At 42.4% G+C, this 24,311-nt stretch overlaps 1 long non-coding RNA gene across 1 annotated transcript in view; it reads right to left on the reverse strand.

The window, feature by feature from the left end:
- Positions 1-958: 958 nt before the first annotated feature.
- The window catches only part of LOC117369219, a 40,377-nt gene continuing 17,024 nt past the window's right edge, over positions 959-24,311 (reverse strand). Inside the window, exon 3 of the long non-coding RNA XR_004541098.1 lies at positions 959-1,279. This is a non-coding gene — a long non-coding RNA (uncharacterized LOC117369219). The remainder of the gene's footprint in view (positions 1,280-24,311) is intronic.

Raw genomic sequence — 24,311 nt, forward strand, 5'->3', positions numbered from 1 at the left:
CTGCTTAGGACATAACAGCGATTGGCTGTGTTGTGTGCAATGTGCTAGGTTAGAATGTAAGGGCTAAGGGGTGTTTGTGAGCAGTGTACTAGCTTAGGATATATGGGCTAGGGGGAGTGCAGTGTGCAGTATACTAGCTTACAATGTTAGGGCAATGGCAGCGGTCCCAAAACCTTAAATGGGGGATCCTCTAGCCATAGGGAGCGGAACACTTTTTTATTGGGGGGACCCAAAAGCTCCACTCTAGCCCCAGCATGATGACACGTCACAAATGATAAAAGGGATGGGGCGACTTCCCTATGAGGAAAGGCTAAAGCAGCTAGGGCTCTTCAGCTTGGAGAAGAGACAGCTCAGTGGTGATATAATAGAGGTCTATAAAATAATGAGTGGAGTGGAAATGGTAGATGTGAATCGCTTGTTCACTCTTTCCAAAAATACTGGGACTAGGGGACATGCGATGAAGCTACTAATTAGTAGATTTCAAACAAATTGGAGAAAATATTTCTTCACACAACATGTAATTAAACTCTGGAATTCATTGCTGGTGAAATCAGATAGCTTAACAGGGTTTTAAAAAGTTTAGATAATTTCCTAAAAAAGAAGTCCATAAACCATTATTGGGATGGCTTGGGGAAATTCACTGCTTATTCCTAGGATAAGCAACATAAAACCTGTTTTACTTAGGATTTTACTACTTGGGATTTAGCTAGGTACTTGGGACCTGGGTTGGCCACTGTTGGAAACAGGCTACTGGGTTTGATGGACCTTCGGTCTGTCCCAATATGGCATGTCTTATGTTCTTATGAGGCTACTAGGCAATTATGTGATGTGGAACACTACATATAGCATATGACATACATAAACATCCAAAAGGAGGAGAAAAGACCTCAAAGAACCCCAGGAGTCCAGTCAATAGAAAGACACTAGTTTGGGGTTTGGAGTACTATCACTGGTACAAACCTCCGTTTGGATTAGTGATTCATTTTTTGAAGACATTTTTCTAGTTTATATTAATTTACAATTTTTTAATTTAAATATTTTTAAACAAATAACACTTCAAAGTTCATTTTCTCTCAAATAGAGAAACAGAGAGCTGGCAACCATGCAAAATCAATCCATTGACAGAGCTGGATATGGCATGCTGAAAAACAAATCAAACAAGCACTTATCTTTCAGACCCGACGGAGGCCAGAACCATTTCACACTAACAGGCTTCTTCAGGGGAAGTGCGAAAGAATAATCAATGCCAATGCCAACTAATGGAAGGTTGCACAGTCATCTGAAAAAATGAAAGAAAAATGATGTGATGCATCATAGGAAATTCTAAGGGGCTCATAATCGAAACAGAAAAACGTCTAAAAACTAGCCTAAATCAGCACTTGGACGATCTAAAAGACAAGTTTAAAGACATATCTAAAAATGACTTAGGCCTTCACAGTGCTGCAGTATGCCCAGAGCTAATTATCCAACTCGACCTCTCTGCCGCATTTGACCTGGTAGATCACACCATACTTCTTCAGATTCTAGAAGCCATAGGGATCTCAGGCGGGGTATACAATTGGTTCCAAGGATTCCTCAAAACAAGAACTTATAGAGTAAAAACAAAAGATCTCTTATCGGATCCCTGGTCTAACCCCTGTGGAGTACCTCAAGGGTCACCTCTGTCGCCTATGCTCTTCAACCTCTTCATATCCTCCCTTGGTACCATTCTAGACAACCTAGAAGTAACTTCATTCAGCTACGCAGATGACATAACCATACTCCTCTCTTTCGACTCACAAGACCCCACCTCAATAGACAACCTGAAAAAAACATTAGAAGCAGTGGAAAAATGGATGCTGGACCACAAACTGAAGCTCAACCCGGACAAAACAAAATTTCTATTGCTTGAAAAGGACAAAACCCCATCTATAACCGAATTAGAAATAAATGCCACCAAATACCCCATACAGCCCGTTCTTAAACTCCTCGGAGTTACAATAGACAGATGCTGCACCCTGAAGGTCCAAATCAACAAAACTACTCAAAAAGCATTCTTTACTATGCGCAACCTACGAAAAATAAGAAAATTTTTCAACAAAGATCAATACAGACTTATAGTCCAATCCCTAGTCCTGAGTCTGGCGAACTATTGCAATATCCTCTACCTACCATGCCTCACATACTTAATAAAACAACTACAGACTGTACAGAACACAGCCCTCAGACTTATCTACTCACTTGGAAAATTTGATCACATCACCAACGCCTACCTAGATTCACACTGGCTACCTATTCAAGCCCGCATTCAATTCAAACTATACTGCCTACTATTCAAAGCACTAAATGGAACTGCACCCACCCACCTAAAATAACCGCCTAAATCGGAACCTCTCATCCAGACAAAGGAGAACCCAATCCCCTTTCTCCTACCCCCCTCTCAAAGGAACTCAGCGCAAAAAGATGTACGACCACCTACTAGCAACACAGGCAGCAAAATTGGACCCTCCACATATCCAACCTGCTCAGAGAAACAACTGACTTCAAAACGTTCCAAAAAAATATCAAAACCCTGCTATTCAAAAAATTTATCCAGATAGCCTAACTCCCCCCCCTCACCATCTCTACCTGTATTATCCCTCTAAGACTCAACAATGTAACCAGCTTCCACTCTTTAACTACTTCATAATCTTCCTGCTCCATCTGATGTTTTCCTAATTTCTCTACCTATCTTGTACCCTCTTCTCAAAACTTTATTATGAAACTAGCTCCTAATTGTATAATGTAACCAGCTCCTTAATTCTAATTTTTTTTTTTTTCCTGAAACGCCAGTTATCTTAATTGTAACTTTTTTCCTGGAAATGTCCAGTTATCTTCTGATGTAATCTGCTTAGAACTGCAAGGTACAGGCGGAATAAAAGTCAATAATGTAATGTAATGTAATGTAAAAGGGGCGTTTCAGGAGGAGTGTTGAAGGTGGGATTTGGGCGGAACATGGGCCGTCCTAGACTTAGTCCTACTGCATGTATAACCGAAAGTTGTATAACACTGCCTAGACGGAACTTGGAAGTTGTGACTTAGGCCATCTAAAACCAAGTCTAAGTCACAAGAAGGTATCCAAAGTGATCAGATAAGCACTGTAGACACAAAGTACAGACCCACACACTGCCCCAGTAATCACTGACCCCATCCCCACCCCCACCCCCATAAAAATCATAATAACAACTTTCCATATCTGCCTCCAGAACATCAGCACATGATAGTCTGGCATAGGAAAGCCTAGTAGAGCTGCACAGAGGTGGCTTAAAGGGTCTTGGAGGTGGGTTAATGAACCATGAAGAGGAGGACCCAGGCCCATAAGCCACTCTAATCACTGCATTCATAGTGAAAAAATGTGCACCCCCCAAAAAAAAAACCTTAACCCTTTTGTACTGCCATATAAGTGGCTCCTGCAGCCATAAGGCTATTGGGGTGGAAGATAGGTGGGTCTAGTAGGTTCTGGGGGTGTTTTGGGGGGCTTACCGTGACCTATAAGGGAGTTGTGGTGAGATGTTTATGTGGCACCCTATTTGTGAAGTTCACAGCAGTTCCCTGTAAGGTAGCCCACTACTCTGTTGCCATGTCTGGGTGTCCAGTCCCTCACTTTTCTGGCCCATCCCATGCCCAAAAGTTCTTTTTCTAGACATTTTAGACTTTGATGAATTTTTGATGATCAGACGGCTGGATGTACAGTTAGACGATTTAAAAAAAAAAAAAAAAATGTTGGACGTATTTTTCAAAAAAATGGACCTTTTCCCATGTCTGACTTTTGTCCGACTTTGGGCAACTTGCGACTTAGGCCCAAAACGGACTTAGACGTTTCTTTTGATTATGCCCCTCCACGGATATCGGGATAATACATTTCACAATTTCAATGTTAAAAAATGAAAAGAAACGACAAATACAACTTACATGTTAATACAGTCGCCCTAGACTTGTTCTCCCAATGTTTGCAAGATGGCGCCTGTATTTAAAAAGACGCTGACATAATAGCTAGCCAATCAACTCTAGACTAGAAGCAGACCTCACCAGAACTGCCATTTTTAGGAAGATTCAATGTCATTGTCTAGCGTGTATGATGACTAAGGCACATTGCCTAATATATATGGGGGACCGTGTGAGGGAGATATCTGAAAAAAAGCCAATCTCTATGTTTATAGAGCCAAAATCACTAAATATATTAATTCACTTTTTAATTATTGCTAAACTTGATTACTGTAATTCTTAATAATGTCACGCAAAAAGAAAAGAAGCGTTTTCAGATAATCCAGAATACTGCTGTTAAACTCATTCGTAACGGTAAAAAATATGATCATATCACTCCTTTTCTGACTATATCTCACTGGCTTCCAATTAACCACCGTATTACTTTTAAAATTTTACTCCTAGTATTTAAAACCCTTTTCACTAATGAACCCCAATTTATTAATAATTTTCTCATCTCTTATAGTACGTCGCGTTCTCTCCGGTCCACTAATCAAACGCTCATGGTAGTCCCCTCCCTGAAAATTATTGGGACTCGACGACATGATATGTTTTCAGTGATGGCTCCGCAACTTTGGAACACTTTACCTCAGCATGTAAGAGAGAAAAATAATTTGAGTCGTTTTAAAAGTAACTTCAAAAGTTTCCTTTAAAAAGATGCTTTTAATCTTTAAATTATGTTCAAATTTTACATTAGTTTCTTTCAGGTTTCCATTTTACCCTCCCTAATGTTCTCTCTTTTTATGGTTCTCTTTTGTACTTTAAAATATTGAATTGTAGTTCTGTTATTAATGTTGTATCTCGCTTAGTAAAACTAAATAAGCGATTCATCAAACTAAAATAAAACTTGAAACTTGTATTCTCAAACTAACAGAGTCATACTCAATACTTCACTGCAACGTATTCTTGTTGTCAACTTTAAAAAGTGCTGGAATTAAAAAGTACTCTGAAATTAATGAAGCATAGATGATTCATAAAAAAAGCTTTCCACTCTATTTGATTGTTGAGTCCCTGAGGTAAGTATGTTTATCGCCATTAAAAGATGGAGAAACTTGTTCAAGAATACACCACTTTAATTGAGACAATTCATGTTGATAAGTAATATTGTGAGTAACCATGGGAGCAGTGATTTTACCTGTCTTCAAACAACTACGGTGTTCAATTAGCCTAGTTCTAATACTGCGGGTAGTGCATCCCACATATATTAGGTTACAAGGACAAGAAACTACATAAACTACATACTTCGATTCACAATTAGTAATGGATCTAAGTTGGTAGATTCTATTAGTGGTAGGATGAACCCACTGACTACCAAAAAAGGACATATCACATGCTGTGACCACCACTGTAGCCCAGGGCAGGGCTCTATAGCAATCCCGGTGGTTACAATAAACAGCACACCAGCGTGTGACCCGACATGGAGTCACCCTGCAGGACTGGACTCTCAGCAGTAATCAAAATTAAAGTAAAACAAAATAAAGTCCCAACAATTGAGGTTGTTTAGAGAAATAGTTCAGTTTACTATTTTCTTCATGCAGGTAAGTAGTTCATCAAACATTTGTAACATTAGTCAGGATTCCAAACAGCAACAAAGCAAAACTGCCAAAAGAGGCAAGAAAATAAAACAGTCCAAAATAAAGTCCAAACTTTCTTTCAATCCTAATTAAGTCCCAATAGCTCCTGAGACTTCAGCTCTCCACAGAGCTAGCACTGCCTGCTCCTAAGCAGGTAATTCAACAAATCAAAAATAAAGTTCAGGGTACTTGTTTCCACAATTCTCAGTCATTAAAGAAAATGAGGAAAGCCTCTGGCAATATTATATGACTGCCAGGAAAGGAGAGTGACACAGGTTTTGTCAAAAATAAAGCCACAGAGATGGCCTTCAAAATCCCACCCAGGGTGACAACAAAACCTCTACCCACACACTCCTAGCTTTCTCAAAAACCAACATCCAAGAAAAAACAAAACACAGCAAGCAAACAGTTCCAAATAATCCACACTCACTGTTTGCAGCTTGAGGCCAAGTCCACCTGCATAGGCTCAGGATAATCAGATTCACAGCCTGCACAAGCTTCTTGACAGTCCATGGGCTCTCCATTCAGGAATGGCAAGTCTTCTGCTTGTCCAGCCTCAGTCAGCTCCATACGCATAGGTCTGTTGCTCCTGTTTGGCCCAGGTGGATCTTCAGGGAGGCAAGGCCTGAACTTCCTCCCTAACCGGCCTGCTTGTTTGAATGCCACTGCTGGCTTACATACTCTAGGGGGCGTGCCCTGTTCTGAGTGAGTCAGCAGTGTTCCAGGGACCTCTTGGGCTCCCCCGGTGGTGACTCGGGTAAAGCTCACCTACTTCCTCCTCAGACAAATCCGGCTCCCTCTGGTGGTCAATGGCATTATTACCAGAATCATAACCCTGGGAGATCTTGGAATTTCCCTTCCGTGTTTTTACTTTTACTTTTTCCCCTGGCTTAACTGAGACCTTGGCAGGCCTTGTGTCTGACTGGTCACAATGCAGAACATTTCCCACAAGGAGAATGATGTCCTGTGCTACTGGCTTGTTGTGGCTTTGCCTGAAAATCAGAGGAGACCAAGAATTCAGAAAAATTATTGCCTCGAGTAAAAGCGATACAAGGATTTTCTTGAAATACCGGATGAAGCTGTAAAATAGGCCAATGGGATCTGATGCTAGCAGCAATTTCTGAAGACTGGGTGAAAAGAAAATGTTGGTTTGTAACATGATATCACACTGGAAAGGAAATGGCCCAACACCAGTCAGAAGCAGACTACCCTACTTGCTGCTGTTGCTGATGATCCAGACAAATTTGAAAGGCTGGGAGGGGTGCACTGGGCCCATTGTGAGGGAGAGGAAGCTGGTTAAATCTGGATCGGGTATAGGGAGAAAAGGAGCTAGGGGGGACATGAGGATGTGCTGGACCTTGTTGGCAGGGTATAGGGATGTGCTGGATCTTGTTTAGGGGAAGGAGATGGGTATGTGCTGGACCTGGTTGGGGGGATATGGGGATGTGCTGGACCTGGTTATGGGGATGTGTTGGACCTAGTTAGGGGTTGATATGGGATGTGCTGGACCTTGTTTGTGGAGGAAGGAGATGGATATGTGCTGGACCTTGTTGGGGGGAGTATGGGAATATGCTAGACCCTACTGAGGGGATATAGGGATTTGCTGCACCTAGTTGGGGGGGGGGATATGGAGGTATGCTGGGAAGGGGAACAAGAAGGGGAGATAGAGAGAGAGACAACTAAGAAGGGAAGAGAGGGGAGGGGATGGGATGCTGGACCCAGGGAGGGGAACAGAAGGGAAGACACAGATCAGAGAGAGGAGATGGAAATAAGCCAGACAACAAAAGTGAGAGGGGCAGGGGAAAGAAAGGGAGAGATGCTGGACCCAGGGTGTGGGGTGAAATAGGAAGGAAGAAGACAAGAGAAAGGGGTAGGGACAAATCATAGAAAAGAGATGCTGGATGTGGAGTAAGAATAGAGATAGGGACACAGAGAGGCAATACTGGAAAAGTTATGGGATAGGGACACAGAGGGGAGAAAACAGGGGAGAATAAAGATACTAAGAGGTCAGATACTGAACATGTGGGGAGGACAGGAAGAATGATATAGGAGAGATGCTGGACAGGACAGATAGTGATGCAGAGAGAAGATGGATGGTGGACATGGAAAGAAAAGAAATGTCAAATGGATGGGAGACCTAGAAAGACAAGAAAAATAAAAGAGAAGGAAACACTTGGACCAAATTGAGTGGAAAAATAAAATGACCAGGTTTCAAAGGTAGAAAAAAGTATTTCATTTTGAATTTATTATTTGGAACATATCAGCTTTGGGAAATATGCATCTCTGATATATATATATATCTTGAATGCAGTTCTCTGGGAAACTATGTCATGTCATTCTCTAGTGTCTATCTCAATCTCACTCCTTCTACATCAGCATTCTTCAATGCAAGGCTTGAGGGTCAGTGGCTGAGCCCATTCATACTCTGATTCTTATGTGAGGCCAAGTATAAGATAATGAAGCCATTGTGACATCACTGATAAGCTTGGCTTTTATTGGTGGAATGAGACATTAAGACATCACAATATCTGCTCTGGATACCAGAAACTGTCATTCTTTAGTATTTATTTCAACCTCAGTCTTTCTACACCAGCATTCTTCAATGCAAGGCTTGAGGGTCAATGGCTGTGCCCATTCATACTCTGATTATTAGGATAATGAAGCCCTTGTGACATCACTGATGAGGATGTATTAGGCATTGGTGGAATGAGACATTATGACATCACAATATCTGCTCTGGATACCAGAGACTGTCATTCTTTAGTGTTTATTTCAACCTCGTCCTTCTAAACCAGCATTCTTCAATGCAAGGCTTGAGGGTCAGTGGCTGAGCCCATTCATACTCTGATTCTTCCTTCTCTCCTTAACGAATGGCATGGGGATGGTTTCCCATGGTTATCTGCAGGGAGAGTGACAAATTCTGTCACTGTGCCATTCTCTAGTTTCCAGTTCAGTTTTTTTCCTTCATATCACTGTGAAGAAAGGAGCTCCTCAGTCTGCAGCAAATATAGTGGTGCTGGGCAAGTAGGAGAAGGGGAATGATGAGAACAGTCTGAGGCTGGGGCTGGGAAAAGGGGACCGAGGGCTGACATGGGGATAAGGATGAGACAGGAGTTGGACTTAAAGATGGGTCCAATGCTGAGATGGAAGGAGGTGCTAGTGGTGGGAGAAGGAAAAGAAGGACAGGTATTGGGGAGGAGGGGAATGAAATATGGGCATATGCAGGGGAAGGTGAAAGTAGAGGAACACAGATGGATGATGGGGATAAGGTAGAGTAAAAATAGGGTAAATATAGGAGGAGATGCTGGGGAAGGAGAAAAGTAAATGTCGAAGAGATGGGACAATAGCTGCTGGGGAAAGAGGAAAAAGAGTCAAAGGGTGAGGAAAAGTACAATGGATAAAGAGTAACATAGGTGAGAGAAAATGGAAATAGGGGAGGTAAAAGGGAGTAAGACACAAGAAGGGGAGGACATGAATGACAGGTAAGGAGCTGGGGTGGGTGAGGAGATGAGAGAACGAGAGCGAGGGGGAGACATGGTGAGAGATGTTGAATTCTGGGAAGAGTTACTGAAAGACTGGAGAATGAGAGGCTGTGAAAGGAAAGAGAGGTGGGCAGTGGGGGACTGGGGTGAGGGAAAGAGAAGAAACATTGGACAGTGCTGAAGTGGTCAGAGGAAATAGTCAGTGGCATTATCCACTTAGGCCTGGATTCTCTATAGTGCGCCAATATTGGCAGCCGCCTAAAAGTGGCTGCTAGCGCCCTATAGAGAATCGCACCTTGGCGAAAGACAGGTGCCAGAAATGTAGACCAAGGTTTTCTAGACCTACATTTCCGGTGCCTGTCTTTGATGTGAATCGCACTTATGTAGATTCTTTAGGCCGCCTAACGCCACTTCCTGCATTAGCCACACCCATAGTGGCATTAGGTGGCCTAAAGCGCCTACGGAGGTGTGATTCCAGCACTGATTTTTTTAAAGCAGTGATAGGTACCTTGAAACTCAGTAAAAAATGTTTAAATGGTAGTTTTTACTTAGCTTGGGTACCTACCAACACCTAAAAAATCAGCACCGGTTAGGGAATCCAGGCCTTAGTGCCACTGAATAATATCAGCTCCCATATATCTAATTTTATTATAATGTGTTAAATTGAGTTTTTCTTTTACTCTCTTCTTTTTTCTTCTTATTGTTTAAGCATCTTGCATCTCCTTTGTGTTTTTGAAGAAAAGTTGGTTAAAGTATATGAGTTTGTCTGACATGATTTGTGTTTTGCTTTGCTGACACTCTCTAAGAAGCTGCTTCCCTAGGCAGCTGGTCAGTCTTGCCTAGTAGCTGGGGCAGCCCTTGCGCCACCCTCATTTTGGATGCTGGGAGGGGGTGCCAACTCATCCCTCGCCCAGATTGCCTCGAGCTGCCCCTGAATGTACAAGCACATCAGGCTTTTAAATGGATGTTGCTCTTGAGCACCTCTGTGCCTTCTGTGCATTCTTTCACATGGAGTCACGCAGTGACAGTAAGGCTCAGAAGACTGAAGCCTGGCACAGTACTGTCACTTATAGAATATATCATTCACTCAGAAAAAGGCACACCCTGGGGCTAGCTGTCAAGAAGATGAAGATGGTACTTCCTTTCTTGGATATTTTTCTTTTTATCATTTTTTAAGCTTTTATTCAATAATTGCTTTTCTGTTCTGGGGAGATTAGGACACAGAAAAGTGTCAACTGGATGAGTACATGGAAGCCAGAGGCTGCCCTCCTCCAGTATCTGAAAGAACCTCATAGGAACCCCTAACACAAGAGCAGTCTTTTAGTGGCCTGGACAAAGGCAACATTCACTTACCGTACATAAAACAAGGAAATATCAAACAGATTGGTCATTACTGATTTTTCTAGAATTAATGGTACATTGATTTGATCAAGCAGGCCATCTACAAAATCCAAAATGGTGGTCAGAAACAGAAGATCATGTTGGGGCATAGCAATTTATTTAAATTGGTTTGGGGACCATTGACATCTTTTATTTCTTTATTACAGTTGTCTTTTGTCTTTAATTTTTGTTTATTTCCATACACATCCAGGGAAAGGTGAAGGTGGGGGGAGGGATACTTTTATCTTAATTTTAACCCTGTGAATACATATATCCAGGTGGGTGGGAGAGTGGGATTACGTTACTACTTTAAATAGGGAAAGGTTATTGAAAGAATATATATTTATATTTTTGTTGACTAGTTATTGGATGGGTGAGTGGAAGCCTGGGCCCTACTCAAGAGCACGGTGCACGAAGCACAAAACCTGTACGTCCACAGGTTTAAGAAAGGGTGCAAAAAGAATCAAACAAAAAACCCGGCGTGGATAACAAATGCAGTGAAAAAGGCGATAAGGGACAAGAAAACATCTTTCAGAAAATGGAAAAAGGACCCAACAAAGGACAACCAGAAGGAGCACAAAAGGTAACAAAAAGACTGTCACCGAGTAGTTAGAAAAGCAAAAAGAGAATATGAGGAGAGACTGGCAGGGGAAGCAAGAAACTTTAAACCATTCTTCAGGTATGTGAAGGGGAAACAACCAGCCAGGGAGGAAGTGGGACCATTGGACGATGGAGACAGGAAGGGAGTGGTAAAGGAGGAAAAAGAGATAGCTGATAGGTTAAACAAGTTCTTCTCGTCAGTCTTCATGAGAGAGGACACATCCAATATCCCAGAACCCGAGGAGATCATAAACAGAGACCATGATGAAAAGCTGGTCCAACTAGAGGTAAGCTGAGAGGATGTCTTCCGACAGGTAGACAGACTGAAGAGCGACAAATCACCTGGTCCAGACGGCATCCACCCAAGGGTACTAAAAGAACTGAGAAACTAAATAGCAGAAACACTTCGCCAAATATGTAACCTATCCTTAAAAACTGGGGAGATCCCAGAGGACTGGAAAATAGCAAACGTCACGCCCATCTTTAAGAAGGGATCAAGGGGTGACCCGGGAAACTACAGGCCGGTGAGCTTGACCTCGGCCCCGGGAAAGATGATGGAAGCACTGGTTAAGGACACAATCTGCGAATACATAGAAAACAATGGACAACTGAAGGTGAGCCAGCATGGCTTCTGCAAGGGAAGGGCGTGCCTCACGAACCTACTGTACTTCTTTGAGGGAATAAACAGCCAGATGGATAAAGGGGAATCCATAGACATCATTTACCTTGACTTCCAAAAAGCCTTTGACAAGGTACCTCACGAACGACTACTCAAGAAGCTGTGGAACCACGGGTTGCAAGGGGATGTCCACTGATGGATCAAACACTGGCTGGCAGGCAGGAAACAGAGGGTTGGAGTAAAGGGCCATTACTCAGACTGGCAATGGGTCACAAGCGGAGTTCCGCAGGGATCAGTGCTGGGACCACTCCTGTTCAATATATTTATTAACGACCTGGAGACGGGAACGAAATGTGAGGTTATTAAATTTGCTGATGACACCAAACTCTGCGACAGGGTTAGAACCACAGAAGACTGCGAAGACCTACAAAGGGACCTAACGAGACTGGAAGAGTGGGCAAAAAAGTGGCAAATGAGTTTTAACATAGAGAAATGCAAGGTCATGCATGTAGGGAAAAAGAACCCAATGTTCAGCTACAAAATGAGGGGATCATTGCAGGGGTGAGCAACCTTGAAAGAGACCTGGGGGTGATGGTGGACACAACAATGAAAGCATTGGCACAGTGTGCGATAGCATCAAAGAAAGCGAACAGAATGTTGGGTATCATTAAAAAGGGTATCACAACCAGGACAAAGGAAGTCATCATACCGCTGTATCGTGCAATGGTGCGCCCGCACCTGGAGTACTGTGTCCAGTACTGGTCGCCGTACCTCAAGAAGGACATGGCAGTACTTGAGGGGGTCCAGAGAAGAGCGACTAAACTGATACAAGGTATGGAAAACTTTTCATACGCTGACAGGTTGAAAATGCTGGGGCTGTTCTCCCTAGAGAAGAGGAGACTTAGAGAAGACATGATAGAAACCTTCAAAATCCTGAAGGGCATAGAGAAGGTAGACAGGGACAGATTCTTCAGACTGTGGGGAACCACAAGTACTAGGGGTCACTCGGAGAAATTGAAAGGGGACAGGTTTAGAACAAACACTAGGAAGTTCTTTTTTACCCAGAGGGTGGTGGACACATGAAACGCGCTTCCAGAGGTTGTGATAGGCCAGAGCACAGTACAGGGGTTCAAGGAAGGTTTAGATAGGTTCCTAAAGGATAAGGGGATTGAGGGGTACAGATAGAAGCAGAGGTAGGTTATAGAAATGGTCAGGAACCACTTCACAGGTCATAGACCTGATGGGCCGCCGCGGGAGCGGACCGCTGGGCACGATGGACCTCTGGTCTGACCCAGTGGAGACAACTTCTTATGTCTGTAAGATGAATGTGCTTTTCTTGATTTATTAAATGTTTATATACTTCTGTATTGCACTGCTGATATATGAAAATCAATAAAGATTTTTTTTTTTTTTTAAAACAAAAAGCAGAAGATCAGCCGAAGCACAGTAACCAAACATTAGTTTATTGTTCCGGAGACATAGTATACCTACAAAGACCCAACACAGGCCATGTTTTGCCCACGCAAGGGCTGCATCAAAAGATTAGTGAAATCAGGCAGTGTTACAGCGTCACCAGCAACATTACTTGACCAAAAGATTGCAGTGCGCCACAATCAAACTCAGTTTCGCTGCCGATTGCTGTTATTTCTTACTAATAATCTAAGATACAAGCGGTGGAATTGGATGGACCACTGCAGCCTTGGCCTAACCAACCTTTTGCTTAATTCAACATCAGCAACTAGAACATGGAGATCAGGAATGAAGGGTGGTTTGTTTGGCCCTCCCTCTGACCAAAAAGGTGTTCCACTATCCCTGACCTATGAACCGACAGCTAAGTGACCAGTAGACTAGTAGCCACAGCAAGAGATCTGCCCGATCTCGTTAAATGCCAACTTATTGCTCTTTTATTTGTACTCTATGGCTTCTCTTTTGTCCTTAAACCAGGTCTCTATTTCTGTTCAGATGCATTTCTATAGTTTTTGGAACAGACATGTGAACTTTTACTATTGCTGTTATTAAAAAATCTCTGTTACTCTACAACATGTGTTGAATTTATCCCAAACCTGTGCCACTGATGCTGCCACGATATTGATCAGCACCACAGCGCCTCGTTATTAACTTCATGGCCTATGGGGTACCGGATTCTTCTGCTATAAGCAGTCTGATTTCAGTTTAGTGAAGTTAACTGCATATATATATTTAAAAAAAAAGTCAAATAAAAAAACATTACAGTCAAGCCAGAAATCTTAATCAAAAATCAAAACCTCAAACTTTTCATCTAAGCTAGAATTCAAGCCAAGATATAAGAAGTTTTCATTTTCATGAATTATTATGCCCAACTGTACTTTTCACCGTTTATAAGTAAAGGAGGCCTCTCTTCCCTTAGCTTGAGCTCATGTCATGCACTGAACATTTTCCAATTTTCCACATATATGGTTTTGTTGTCTGGAAGGTGCCAGCATGTTAAAGCAGCTAATCTCTTCCTTCCAGATTGTCCTCATTAAGGAAGAAAATGAATTTTCTTTGTGGAACAGAGCTACAGATTGAAGAACTTAATGCAGTGTCTGCCTGTCTTTGTAAAATTGGGATGTGCCCAGTGAGGCCTGGCATTTGGAGGGTAATTTTATAAGGGGGTGCCTCCTTAAAATGCCTCTTAATGTGCCTATATTAAACTTTTTTCTACATATAAAAACAAGTAGGCACCTTCTTACCTTTACAAAATATTAGCATAAGTGGCAGGTGTGGTCATTTACACCAGTGCTTAAGCTGGCATACATGTCCGTAACAATATTTGCAAAGTACTATGTGAATTATTGTCTATGTGGTATTGTGTACTGTGGTCAAACTCCACCCCTGTTCATGCCTACCAGCAAAGTACATATCATCATTTCAAATGATATACTGCTTTACCTGGCATCCATTTCCTAGTGGATAGAATCCCCTTTTAGACTGCCCTCCAAGTCTCTTCTTCTCCACTTTTACATGCTGAATGAGTGACAGGCTACTTTCCTACCTGTAGACGAGGGGCCGTTGAAAAGTTCTCAGTCCCCCTTTGATTAAACTGCGCTAGCAGTTTTTAGCGCGGGGAGCCACGCCGAATGGCCCGTGCTGCTCCCGACGCTCATAGGAACGCAGTTTAATAAAAGGAGGCCTTAGTCCAGCGATGTTCCACTTTTCGTTCTGTATTTTTCCGATGGAATGAAAAAAAGTGGAGAATCAACGGACTCAGTGTACACAGCCCTCGATGGAGACTGCCCCAACTTTGTTGGTTAGGCTGAGAACTTTTCAGCGGCCCTTCGTAGTGGCGTTCTTTACCAACGCTACTTTTCTATCTACAAATTGGCATTATTTTCCTACTCTGTCAAATCTCTTTCTTAGACTCTAGATCGCTTACAGTTCAGAATTTGCGGTATAAACAAATATAAAGAAATGTAAATGTACTTTTGTGACAGTTGGTATATTACAAGGTTATTTACACCTGCGTGTAGCCACAGCCTCCTGTAAATGACTGTTTAAAGTACCCCCCCTACATAATTACACAGTATAAACTGCAGAGCTGTGCCACTTTTAAGGCAGAGTGGGCAATAAGATCTATTGCCCAAGGACAGATTTTATGTTTCTGAGAGATGGAAACGATAAAGAGAAGGATAAAGAGCTTCATCTGAGTTGCCAAGTATATCAACAAAACCTTTGGATGGCATTGGTAGAGTTGCAATTTGGCATGGTAAGGTAATAGTCAAAAAAGATTACAAGATCCTTTCTACAAATTAATACTGTTTCATGACAAACAGGCCACAGGAATACAAAGCCACCACTGACGTTTGGCAGGTGTACAGGAAAACTCATTTTCAAATAGTCACTGCTGACTCATGGCACACGAGCAACAGGAATAATCAGTTCTGCAAAGTCCTAACTCATGGGAGGCAGGATAGAGGAAAACTCACTTCTAGGTCGTCACTCTTGATTCATGAAAAATAGGTCACTGTTGGTTCATGTTATACAGGAATCCTCTGCCTTTTCACAGCACAGAGTAGGGAGAAATATTTAGACTTGTTTTTTCTTTAAAATCCCAGGATGCCAATTAAAATGAAATAAATTACCTACCAATGTTGCTGTAATGATATTTCTTTGACTGAATATCCAGGCATTCTGTCTTTTTAACAAGTGCATATGTTACGTTATGTTAATCAGGCTTTCTATTATTAAAAACTTCATTAAGTGATTGGCATTTTGTTTAGACAATTGGAAATGGGGGCAGTCTCCATTTTTGTGTTATGTCTCTGATTAATCTGATATCCTGGGTTCTGTGGTGTGGCAATCTGGATTCTGATTCCTTTGTCTACGAAGTCAAAAACCTTGATTCGGGAAATCAAATTTAAATGAAACACATGAAAGGATAAGCAATGTAATGATAGCATGGGCCCAAAATATTTTAATAAAAATATCAGTTACTCAAAAACCAATTTTCAATCTCACAAATGCGCAGAGACATGTAATCCTCCCAGGGACAAGCCCTATAGGAGAACCCACCACCTAATCACTGCATATGTGATCCTGATTGAAAATAAATTTCAATATCATTTAGAGCAGTGGTTCCCAACCCTGTCCTGGAGGACCACCAGCTAGTCAGGTTTTCGGGATAGCTCTAATGAATATGCATGGGGCAGATTTGCATGCCTGTCACCTCCATTATATGCAAATCTCTCTCATGCATATTCATTAGGGTTATTCCCCAAACTAGACTGGCTGGTGGTCCTCCAGGACAGGGTTGGGAACCACTGTTAGAGTGCTTGTGATTTCAATGCTTATTATCTGACTTGTGCTGAATGGAAACTTATCTCAAAAATCATCAGGGTGTCCCGGATCTCAACACAGACCACGTTTCATTGTCATATAGGTGCCACCTGCAGCCATGAGGGCTAGACAGGTGGGTCTAGTAGGGATTGGGGGAGTTGTGGAAGACTCACCATAAATTATAAGGAGTATATGTGTGACGTACTTCTGGCACTCTTTATGTGAAATTTATAGCAGTAAGGTGTCTCACTGCTCTGTTGACATGTCTGTGTGGCCATTCCATTACAAGGATGGCCATTCCCATATCAAAATCATTAGATTTTGATGTTTTCAACTTGGACGTGTCTGTGGTCAAACATGGGGTATAAAGTTAAGGGTCCTAAGAGTTGGGTGTCCTTTCGGCCTAGATGTCTGAGGAGGTGAGTTTTGGGAAAAAATATTTTTGAAAGTCTAGTGGTTCAGCATTGAAAATGGATGTTTCTGTGCTTCCACTTCGGACGTTTAACGGGAAATGTCCAAATTGGGCTTAGACGTCCTTTTTCTTAGATCAAAATGTTTTATTGATTTTATAAGTAGAGAAAAAAATACAAAGCCAACAATGTGAGTGCTCCAACAAGGAGCACATTATAACAATATCATTAACAAATGTCTAAGTGTGATTCTACAAGTTGTGCATAACTTTTATAAAATCTGTTTAGCACGGCACTAGTCAACCCTGATTTTTTAAGTGTGATATATAGAATTGGGCCCAGAGTGTATATATTTCCTTGGTCTTTAACAGAGTGGAATGAGAATAATCATTCATTTCACTATTGCATTTCTCATCAAATTGATGAAAATCTTTACAGAAAGACCATGGGTCCTCTTTTATATATTTTATGATTCATTTCTTTTTTCTACAAATGCCATTTTTTTGCTCATTCTGTTTCCAGACCTGATAAAGGGAATGTCAAATTCCTAAAAGTAGTCAACAGATGCCTTGCTAGATTAATAATTAACAAAAAAAAAGGTATCACCCTCAACTTACATTATTATTTTTCTTGGCTAACCTTTTTGCATTCAAGCGGACTCACGTGGCAACCACATTACTTCTGCTAAAGAAGAAAATGTCAGGGTTCAATTAAACTTTAATAGATCGCCTACCAAAATTGCATTAATGAAGTTTCATTTGACTCTGTCTATTGTGAAGACTATTTAACAGGCGCATACATTAAAGGCTTCATTAAGTGACTGGCATTTTGTTTAGACAATCAAATTAGAGAGTGAACCTTGCTTCATCGATTAAATCCTGTTTTCAAAATCAGCCGCGCAGGTCTTGCTGCTCATACCGTGAGACTGGCCCTGTGTCAGAAGAAAGCAGATGCTATCTTCAGTGCCACTTCTGTATGTCAGAAGAAGGGATGCCAGTTATAGGTAAGAAAGAAAATGGTGGCATCAAAGCCACAGGGGAGGAGAGGCTACAGTGTAGAATGAGACTGCACTATCGAAATTACGAGTGGCTATTCACCCCCCACCACCACTACCCTCACCATCAAATTGTAGCACTTTTGGCAGCCACCTCAATTACCTAGTGTTTCCACCTGTTTTGGGGTTCACAAGAGTTTACTTCAGACATCCCATGGCTCTGTTGATCCATTTATGCAATTGTTCAGTCGTTTCTGTGCTTGCAACATTACGGAAAAAAATTGTGCTGAAAACCACAATAGCAGAACTAATAGGGGTGCATTGTGTTCATCTTGGAGTTAGGTTGGCACTAACAAGGCTGGGGCTGATAACACTTCTGACTGACTGAATTACTCCTTCCAGCCTTGGATGGATTTCGAATTCAAGCAAGAGGGACTCAACCCTTCCATCCTTTTCTTGGCAACCACCAGAGAAACTAGCATTTTCTTCAACCTGTTGTTAGGCAGCCTGCCGAGAGGCTTCTGTTTCCAAAGAGCTAAACACGAAGACTGAATAGTGAGTTGCCATGGCATACAATGCCTCAAAACCAATCACCCAAAGCGAGCCGCATTCTGTTCATTCTTTAATCCAAGACTCATTGGGAAAGGAATGCTGATCAGCACGGTGATATTTATTCTTCAACTCAACAGACAAATAGGACTTCAATTTAATAGTGACAACTGAAAGATTTTGGAAAGAATAATGACATGTCTGGGACTCATTTGCCTGGTCAAAGTTATAATTGATAGCGTATCCTGAGGATTTCTTGAAGAACTATATATTGTACTCAAACTGCTGGTTTCGCTCTCACTGTCATGATGAAACGCGCCGGGCTCTGGGGACACAGTGCTCAAATTTCTTATGATGTACAGTTCATGTTCATTGAAAGCCTTCTCCGTTTCATTATTGAAACAGGCAGATTCCATTAAATCATCTAGAACAATCAGGTCTGCAGTTTTCCGGGGGTAAGAGATGATTATTAAAAATTACAAGCCATTGCTCCATGCACATCATCTCCCACAATTCATTTTGCAACGGCTGCCAAAATCAATAGCATTAAACAACATTATCAGGTGTTCATGCCCTAGCCTGAGCATTTTCTAAAAGTATATTCTACAAAAACGTTCCACTAAAATAGATTATAAAGAGATGGAACCCCTGAGGCTATAATAAACCTGCATTTCAGATCACTGAAGAGTCTGTACCAGTGGCGTAGTGAGGGAGAGAGGCGCCCATCCCCCAACCCTCATCTCTGCCCGCACCTCTAATTGTTCACCGCCGTGAGCAACAAGGGCTTCAATGCGCTCCTCGCGACCCCCCTCGGCTCTCCCCCTGATGTCGCCTCCTATGCGCGGCACCCGGAAGTGACATCAGCAGGAGAGACAATGCGGCCACGAGGAGCACGTTGAAGTTGTTGCTCAGGGCTGTGAACAAGCAGAGGTACAGGGAAGGGGGCACGCGCGTGGTGAGGGGAGGCATAGGAAGAGGCGGAGAGCGGAGGCGGGGGGCCGGTGCCTCCACCAAGCTGGTGCCCAGGGTTGTCTGTCCCCCCTTGTACTATGCCACTGTATCCCAGCACATCGAGCACAATTTAACCTATTATACTTTTAAAGTTTCTTACCCTCCGTTTTTATTTTCCTTGAATGTATACTTTACTATACTTATTGTAGTTCTCCCTACTTCCCTTATGTATTGGTACGTCATGTCTGTCTGTGTTGGTTTTACTTACTAATTAAGACCCTGTTTTAATTGTAAATCGCTTTGAGTTAATGATATTGCGATACATCAAAATTTTAATAAAACTTGAAACTTGAACTATTCACATAAATAGAAAACGTGACCTACTGTCCTTTTGATCACTTTTCTCCTCAACAATGAATTTCCTGTCTTATTACTTCTCTTTCTTCTTCCCCTCTTGAAGTCAGTCAATTTGTACCTTTGCTTAATCTTTTGTAAACCGCAAAGAACTTCACGATATTGCGGTATATAAGCTGTTATTATTATTACTAGCTGATGCCCCGGCGTTGCACGGGTATTTAATTATAGCAATAACACTGTAAATGGATTCAAATAAAGATACTTTATAGTGGTGAATTAAATTATTTTTTTACAGCTTTATAAAAAGTACAATATTCAAATTATAATGTGAAATATTTGACAAAATGAATACAATACAACTAACACAAAACTTGATTAGAAACAACATTTTTAGTTTCACCTCCAGGAGCAAGAACATATAAATTCTTGGGTGAAGAGACCCCCAGAACATATCACCCCAGGTAGTGAGGGATCTGCATACCAAGTTTCGTTCAAATCGGTCAAGCCGTTTTTGATGTACTGTGAGAATGGCAGCTGTTTACATTTTTTGCATTGACATGAATGGGTGAAATCTGATTTTCAGTTTGTAGCTCCGCCCACGTGTGCAGGTGGGCCGCAAGACCCCCAGAACATATCACCCCAGGTAGTGAGGGATCTGCATACCAAGTTTCGTTCAAAGCGGTCAAGCCGTTTTTGAATTACTGAGAGAATGGCAGCTTTTTACTTTTTTTCCATTGACATGAATGGGTGAAATCTGATGTTCTGTTTGTAGCTCCGCCCATGTGTGCAGGTGGGCCGCGAGACCCCCAGAACATATCACCCCAGGTAGTGAGGGATCTGCATACCAAGGTTCGTTCAAATCGGTCAAGCCGTTTTTGAATTGCTGTGAGAATGGCAGCTGTTTACATTTTTTCCATTGACATGAATGGGTGAAATCTGATGTTCTGTTTGTAGCTCCGCCTACGTGTGCAGGTGGGCCGCGAGACCCCCAGAACATATCACCCCAGGTAGTGAGGGATCTGCATACCAAGTTTCGTTCAAATCGGTCAAGCCGTTTTTGAATTACTGTGAGAATGGCAGCTTTTTACTTTTTTTCCATTGACATGAATGGGTGAAATCTGATGTTCTGTTTGTAGCTCCACCCACGTGTGCAGGTGGGCCGCGAGACCCCCAGAACATATCACCCCAGGTAGTGAGGGATCTGCATACCAAGTTTCGTTCAAATCGGTCAAGCCGTTTTTGCGTGATCGCGGCACATACACACACACATACATACATACCTCCGATTTTATATATATAGATTATTATTATTATTATTATTATTATTTGTGTACGCACTTTATGTTAAAGTTGAAGGGAGATAAATAGAAAAGGAAGAATGTTAAATCTTGATATCAAAAATGATATTAAAGCAACTGAAATGCAAGGAGCGTGGGGAAAGAAGAAGACACAGTGGACCCCTTGGCATAGGAGTCAGCATTTCAAAATGCTTGGGGGTGCTGAAAACGGCCGAAACTCCCCCTCCCTGAACACAATGAAGGATACCTATGTGGGATCCCTACGAGGTCATGCCAAGGGATAGGGTCACTAGGACTTGAATGAGCGGGTCAGTAGAGGGACAGTATAATTATAATTATACTTCAGGGGGTCAGTAGACTTAAGAGGGTGGGTAAATAGTGTGGGCAGACTTGATGGGCTATAGCCCTTTTCTGCCGTCATCTTTCTATGTTTCTATGTTTCTATGAACTCGTTTAATATTGGGGGGTGGTCCTGTGGCCTCTTGGGGAAAAAAAAGTGTCATCGCCAAACACTTAGTCCATCTTCTACTAAGGTGCGCTAATCAAATTAGCATACGTTAAACACTAAGGCGTGCATGTTAGTCTATGGACATGTTAGCATTTAGCACCTGCTAATCGGTTAGCTCACCTTAGTAAAAGAGGGGGAAAGTTGTAAGCCCCACCCCATGCAATTCCCTGCCTTCGTTTGGAGCTAAAAGGTCCCACTCCATGCAGAGTACATGCACCCCATTTCTTCATTTAAAATGATAACTGCCACCCCATGTAGGCTACCCCCTCAAAAGTAGTTCCTAGAAACTCACTACGCAGGATGCACGTTTCAAATCGAATCGTCAAATCGGGCAGCACTAGTAGGCATTATATCAAGTATAAATAAACTTGGAAACTTGAACCTTAAATATTATTAGGTGCTTTTATGTGCTCCCAAGTTCATTCGCTATTGCCCTCTTTCTTCCTTCACAGCCTTCACAGGATACAAAGAGATGGCAGATGGCTCCCGGTGAGACAGAGGAAGTGCTTACATAGATATCAGCTCTTTCCCTTTGTTAAGAGTCTGCATGGGTTCTCAACCTTTCCTGGAGGGCAACAACCCAGTCAGCTTTGCAATAAAAATGCACCAGATCTATTTACATGAGGTACTACCATTTTATGCAAATAATTCTCAAGCAAATTCATTGTAGAAATCTTGACCACCAGTGTGTGGTCCTGGAGGACTACGTGTGGAGATTCTTGATTTATAAAGTCCAAGTTTCCACGTTTATTAAAAATTTGATATACAGTAAAGCCCCGCAAATTTGTGGTTTGCGAATCGCGGACTCAGTCTTTCACGGTGTTTTCTGACCTGAAGCGCTTCAAAGCAGCTCCTGATTGGTGTAGCCTGACTTTAGTTCCCAGAAGAGGCGATCAGAAAATACTAAGAATGATCCCATCCCCGATTTTCAGCACCTGCCACTGCCCCTGCAGCCCTCTCCTGCCTCCAATCTGCTCCTAAACCACATTTGCAGTTTTTCCAAATTCGCGGGTGCTTCTGGAATGGAACCCCCGTGAATTTCAGGGGAATACTGTACTGCCTAATCAAACTTCAAGCTGGTGTACAGTAATAATAAAAGGGATTACAAAGGACTTAAACATTATTAATAAAATCGGACAATACATAGAGTAATAAATAAATAAAAACCATCAAACTTATTACTTGAGATGAGCTGGGACAAAAGGAAAAACCAATGGGGGAAGGCACAGGTTTAGTTTAATTGGTTGATGTAGTCCTTAGAACAGTGTCCCGCAAACTTTTCTGGCCGGCGGCACACTAAATGCAGTACCACGGCCGGAAGGCACACAGAAGTCAACACGATGATGTCTTGCATGTCATTGCGTCAACGTCCGCGTATGCGCGGAGGCCCGTCATGCCGCAACCCCGCCATTACAGGGATCCGAGAAGTGCAGGGAGGAGAGACGCTGGCCAGGAGAATCATCCACGCTGGCTGACTTCCTACAGGACATGCCCCTCGCCGCGAGAGGCATGTCCTGTAGGCAGGCAGCTAGCGTGGACGACTCTCCTCCTCACCAGTGTGTCGCGGTACACCAGAAATCTCAGGAGGCACACTGGCAACTAAAATTCAATGCAAAGAAATGCAGAGTAATGCATTTGTGGATTAATAATAGGAAGGAACCGTATATGCTGGGAGGAGAGAACCTGATATGCATGGACGGGGAGAGGGACCTTGGGGTGATAGTGTCCGAAGATCTAAAACAGGGTGACAAGGCAGTGGCTGCTGCCAGAAGGATGCTGGGCTGTATAAAGAGAGTCGTAGTCAGTAGAAGGAAGAAGGTATTGATGCCCCTGTACAGGTCATTGGTAAGGCCCCACTTGGAGTATTGTGTTCAGTTTTGGAGACCGTATCTGGCGAAGGACGTAAGAAGACTTGAGGCGGTCCAGAGGAGGGCAATGAAAATGATAGGAGGCTTGCGCCAGAAGACGTATGAGGAGAGACTGGAAGCCCTGAATATGTATACCCTAGAGGAAAGGAGAGACAGGGGGAGATATGATTCAGATGTTCAAATACTTGAAGGGTATTAACGTAGAGCAAAATCTTTTCCGGAGAATGGAAAATGGTAAAAGCAGAGGACATAATTTGAGGTTGAGGGGTGGTAGATTCAAGAGCAATATTAGGAAATTCTACTTTACACAGAGGGTGGTGGATGCCTGGAATGCGCTCCCAAGAGAGGTGGTGGAAAGGAAAACGGTGACTGAGTTCAAAGAAGCGTGGGATGAACACAGAGGATCTAGAATCAGAAAATAATATTAAATATTGAACTAAGGCCAGTACTGGGCAGACTTGCACGGTCTGTGTCTGTATATGGCCGTTTGGTGGAGGATGGGCTGGGGAGGGCTTCAATGGCTGGGAGGGTGTAGATGGGCTGGAGTAAGTCTGAACAGAGATTTCGGCAGTTGGAACCCAAGCACAGTACCGGTTAAAGCTTTGGATTCTTGCCCAGAAATAGCTAAGAAGAAAAAATTAAAAAAATTTAAATTGAATCAGGTTGGGCAGATTGGATGGACCATTCAGGTCTTTATCTGCCGTCATCTACTATGTTACTATGGTGTGCCGTGGCACACGGTTTGTGATACACTGCCTTAGAAGGACCGTTAAAAGTCCAAAAGCATCACTGAAGAGGAAAGATTTTAGCTAGGCACATGTAGCTATGCACATCCTGTGCCACTTAAATACCCAAATGCACTACACCATATTTTCCTCTATAAGGTAGGGTGTAATGTTATGGGGTATAAGTGCAAGGCGCATTC

Source organism: Geotrypetes seraphini, chromosome 11 (genome assembly GCF_902459505.1).
Source record: "Geotrypetes seraphini chromosome 11, aGeoSer1.1, whole genome shotgun sequence".
Taxonomy (NCBI): domain Eukaryota; kingdom Metazoa; phylum Chordata; class Amphibia; order Gymnophiona; family Dermophiidae; genus Geotrypetes; species Geotrypetes seraphini.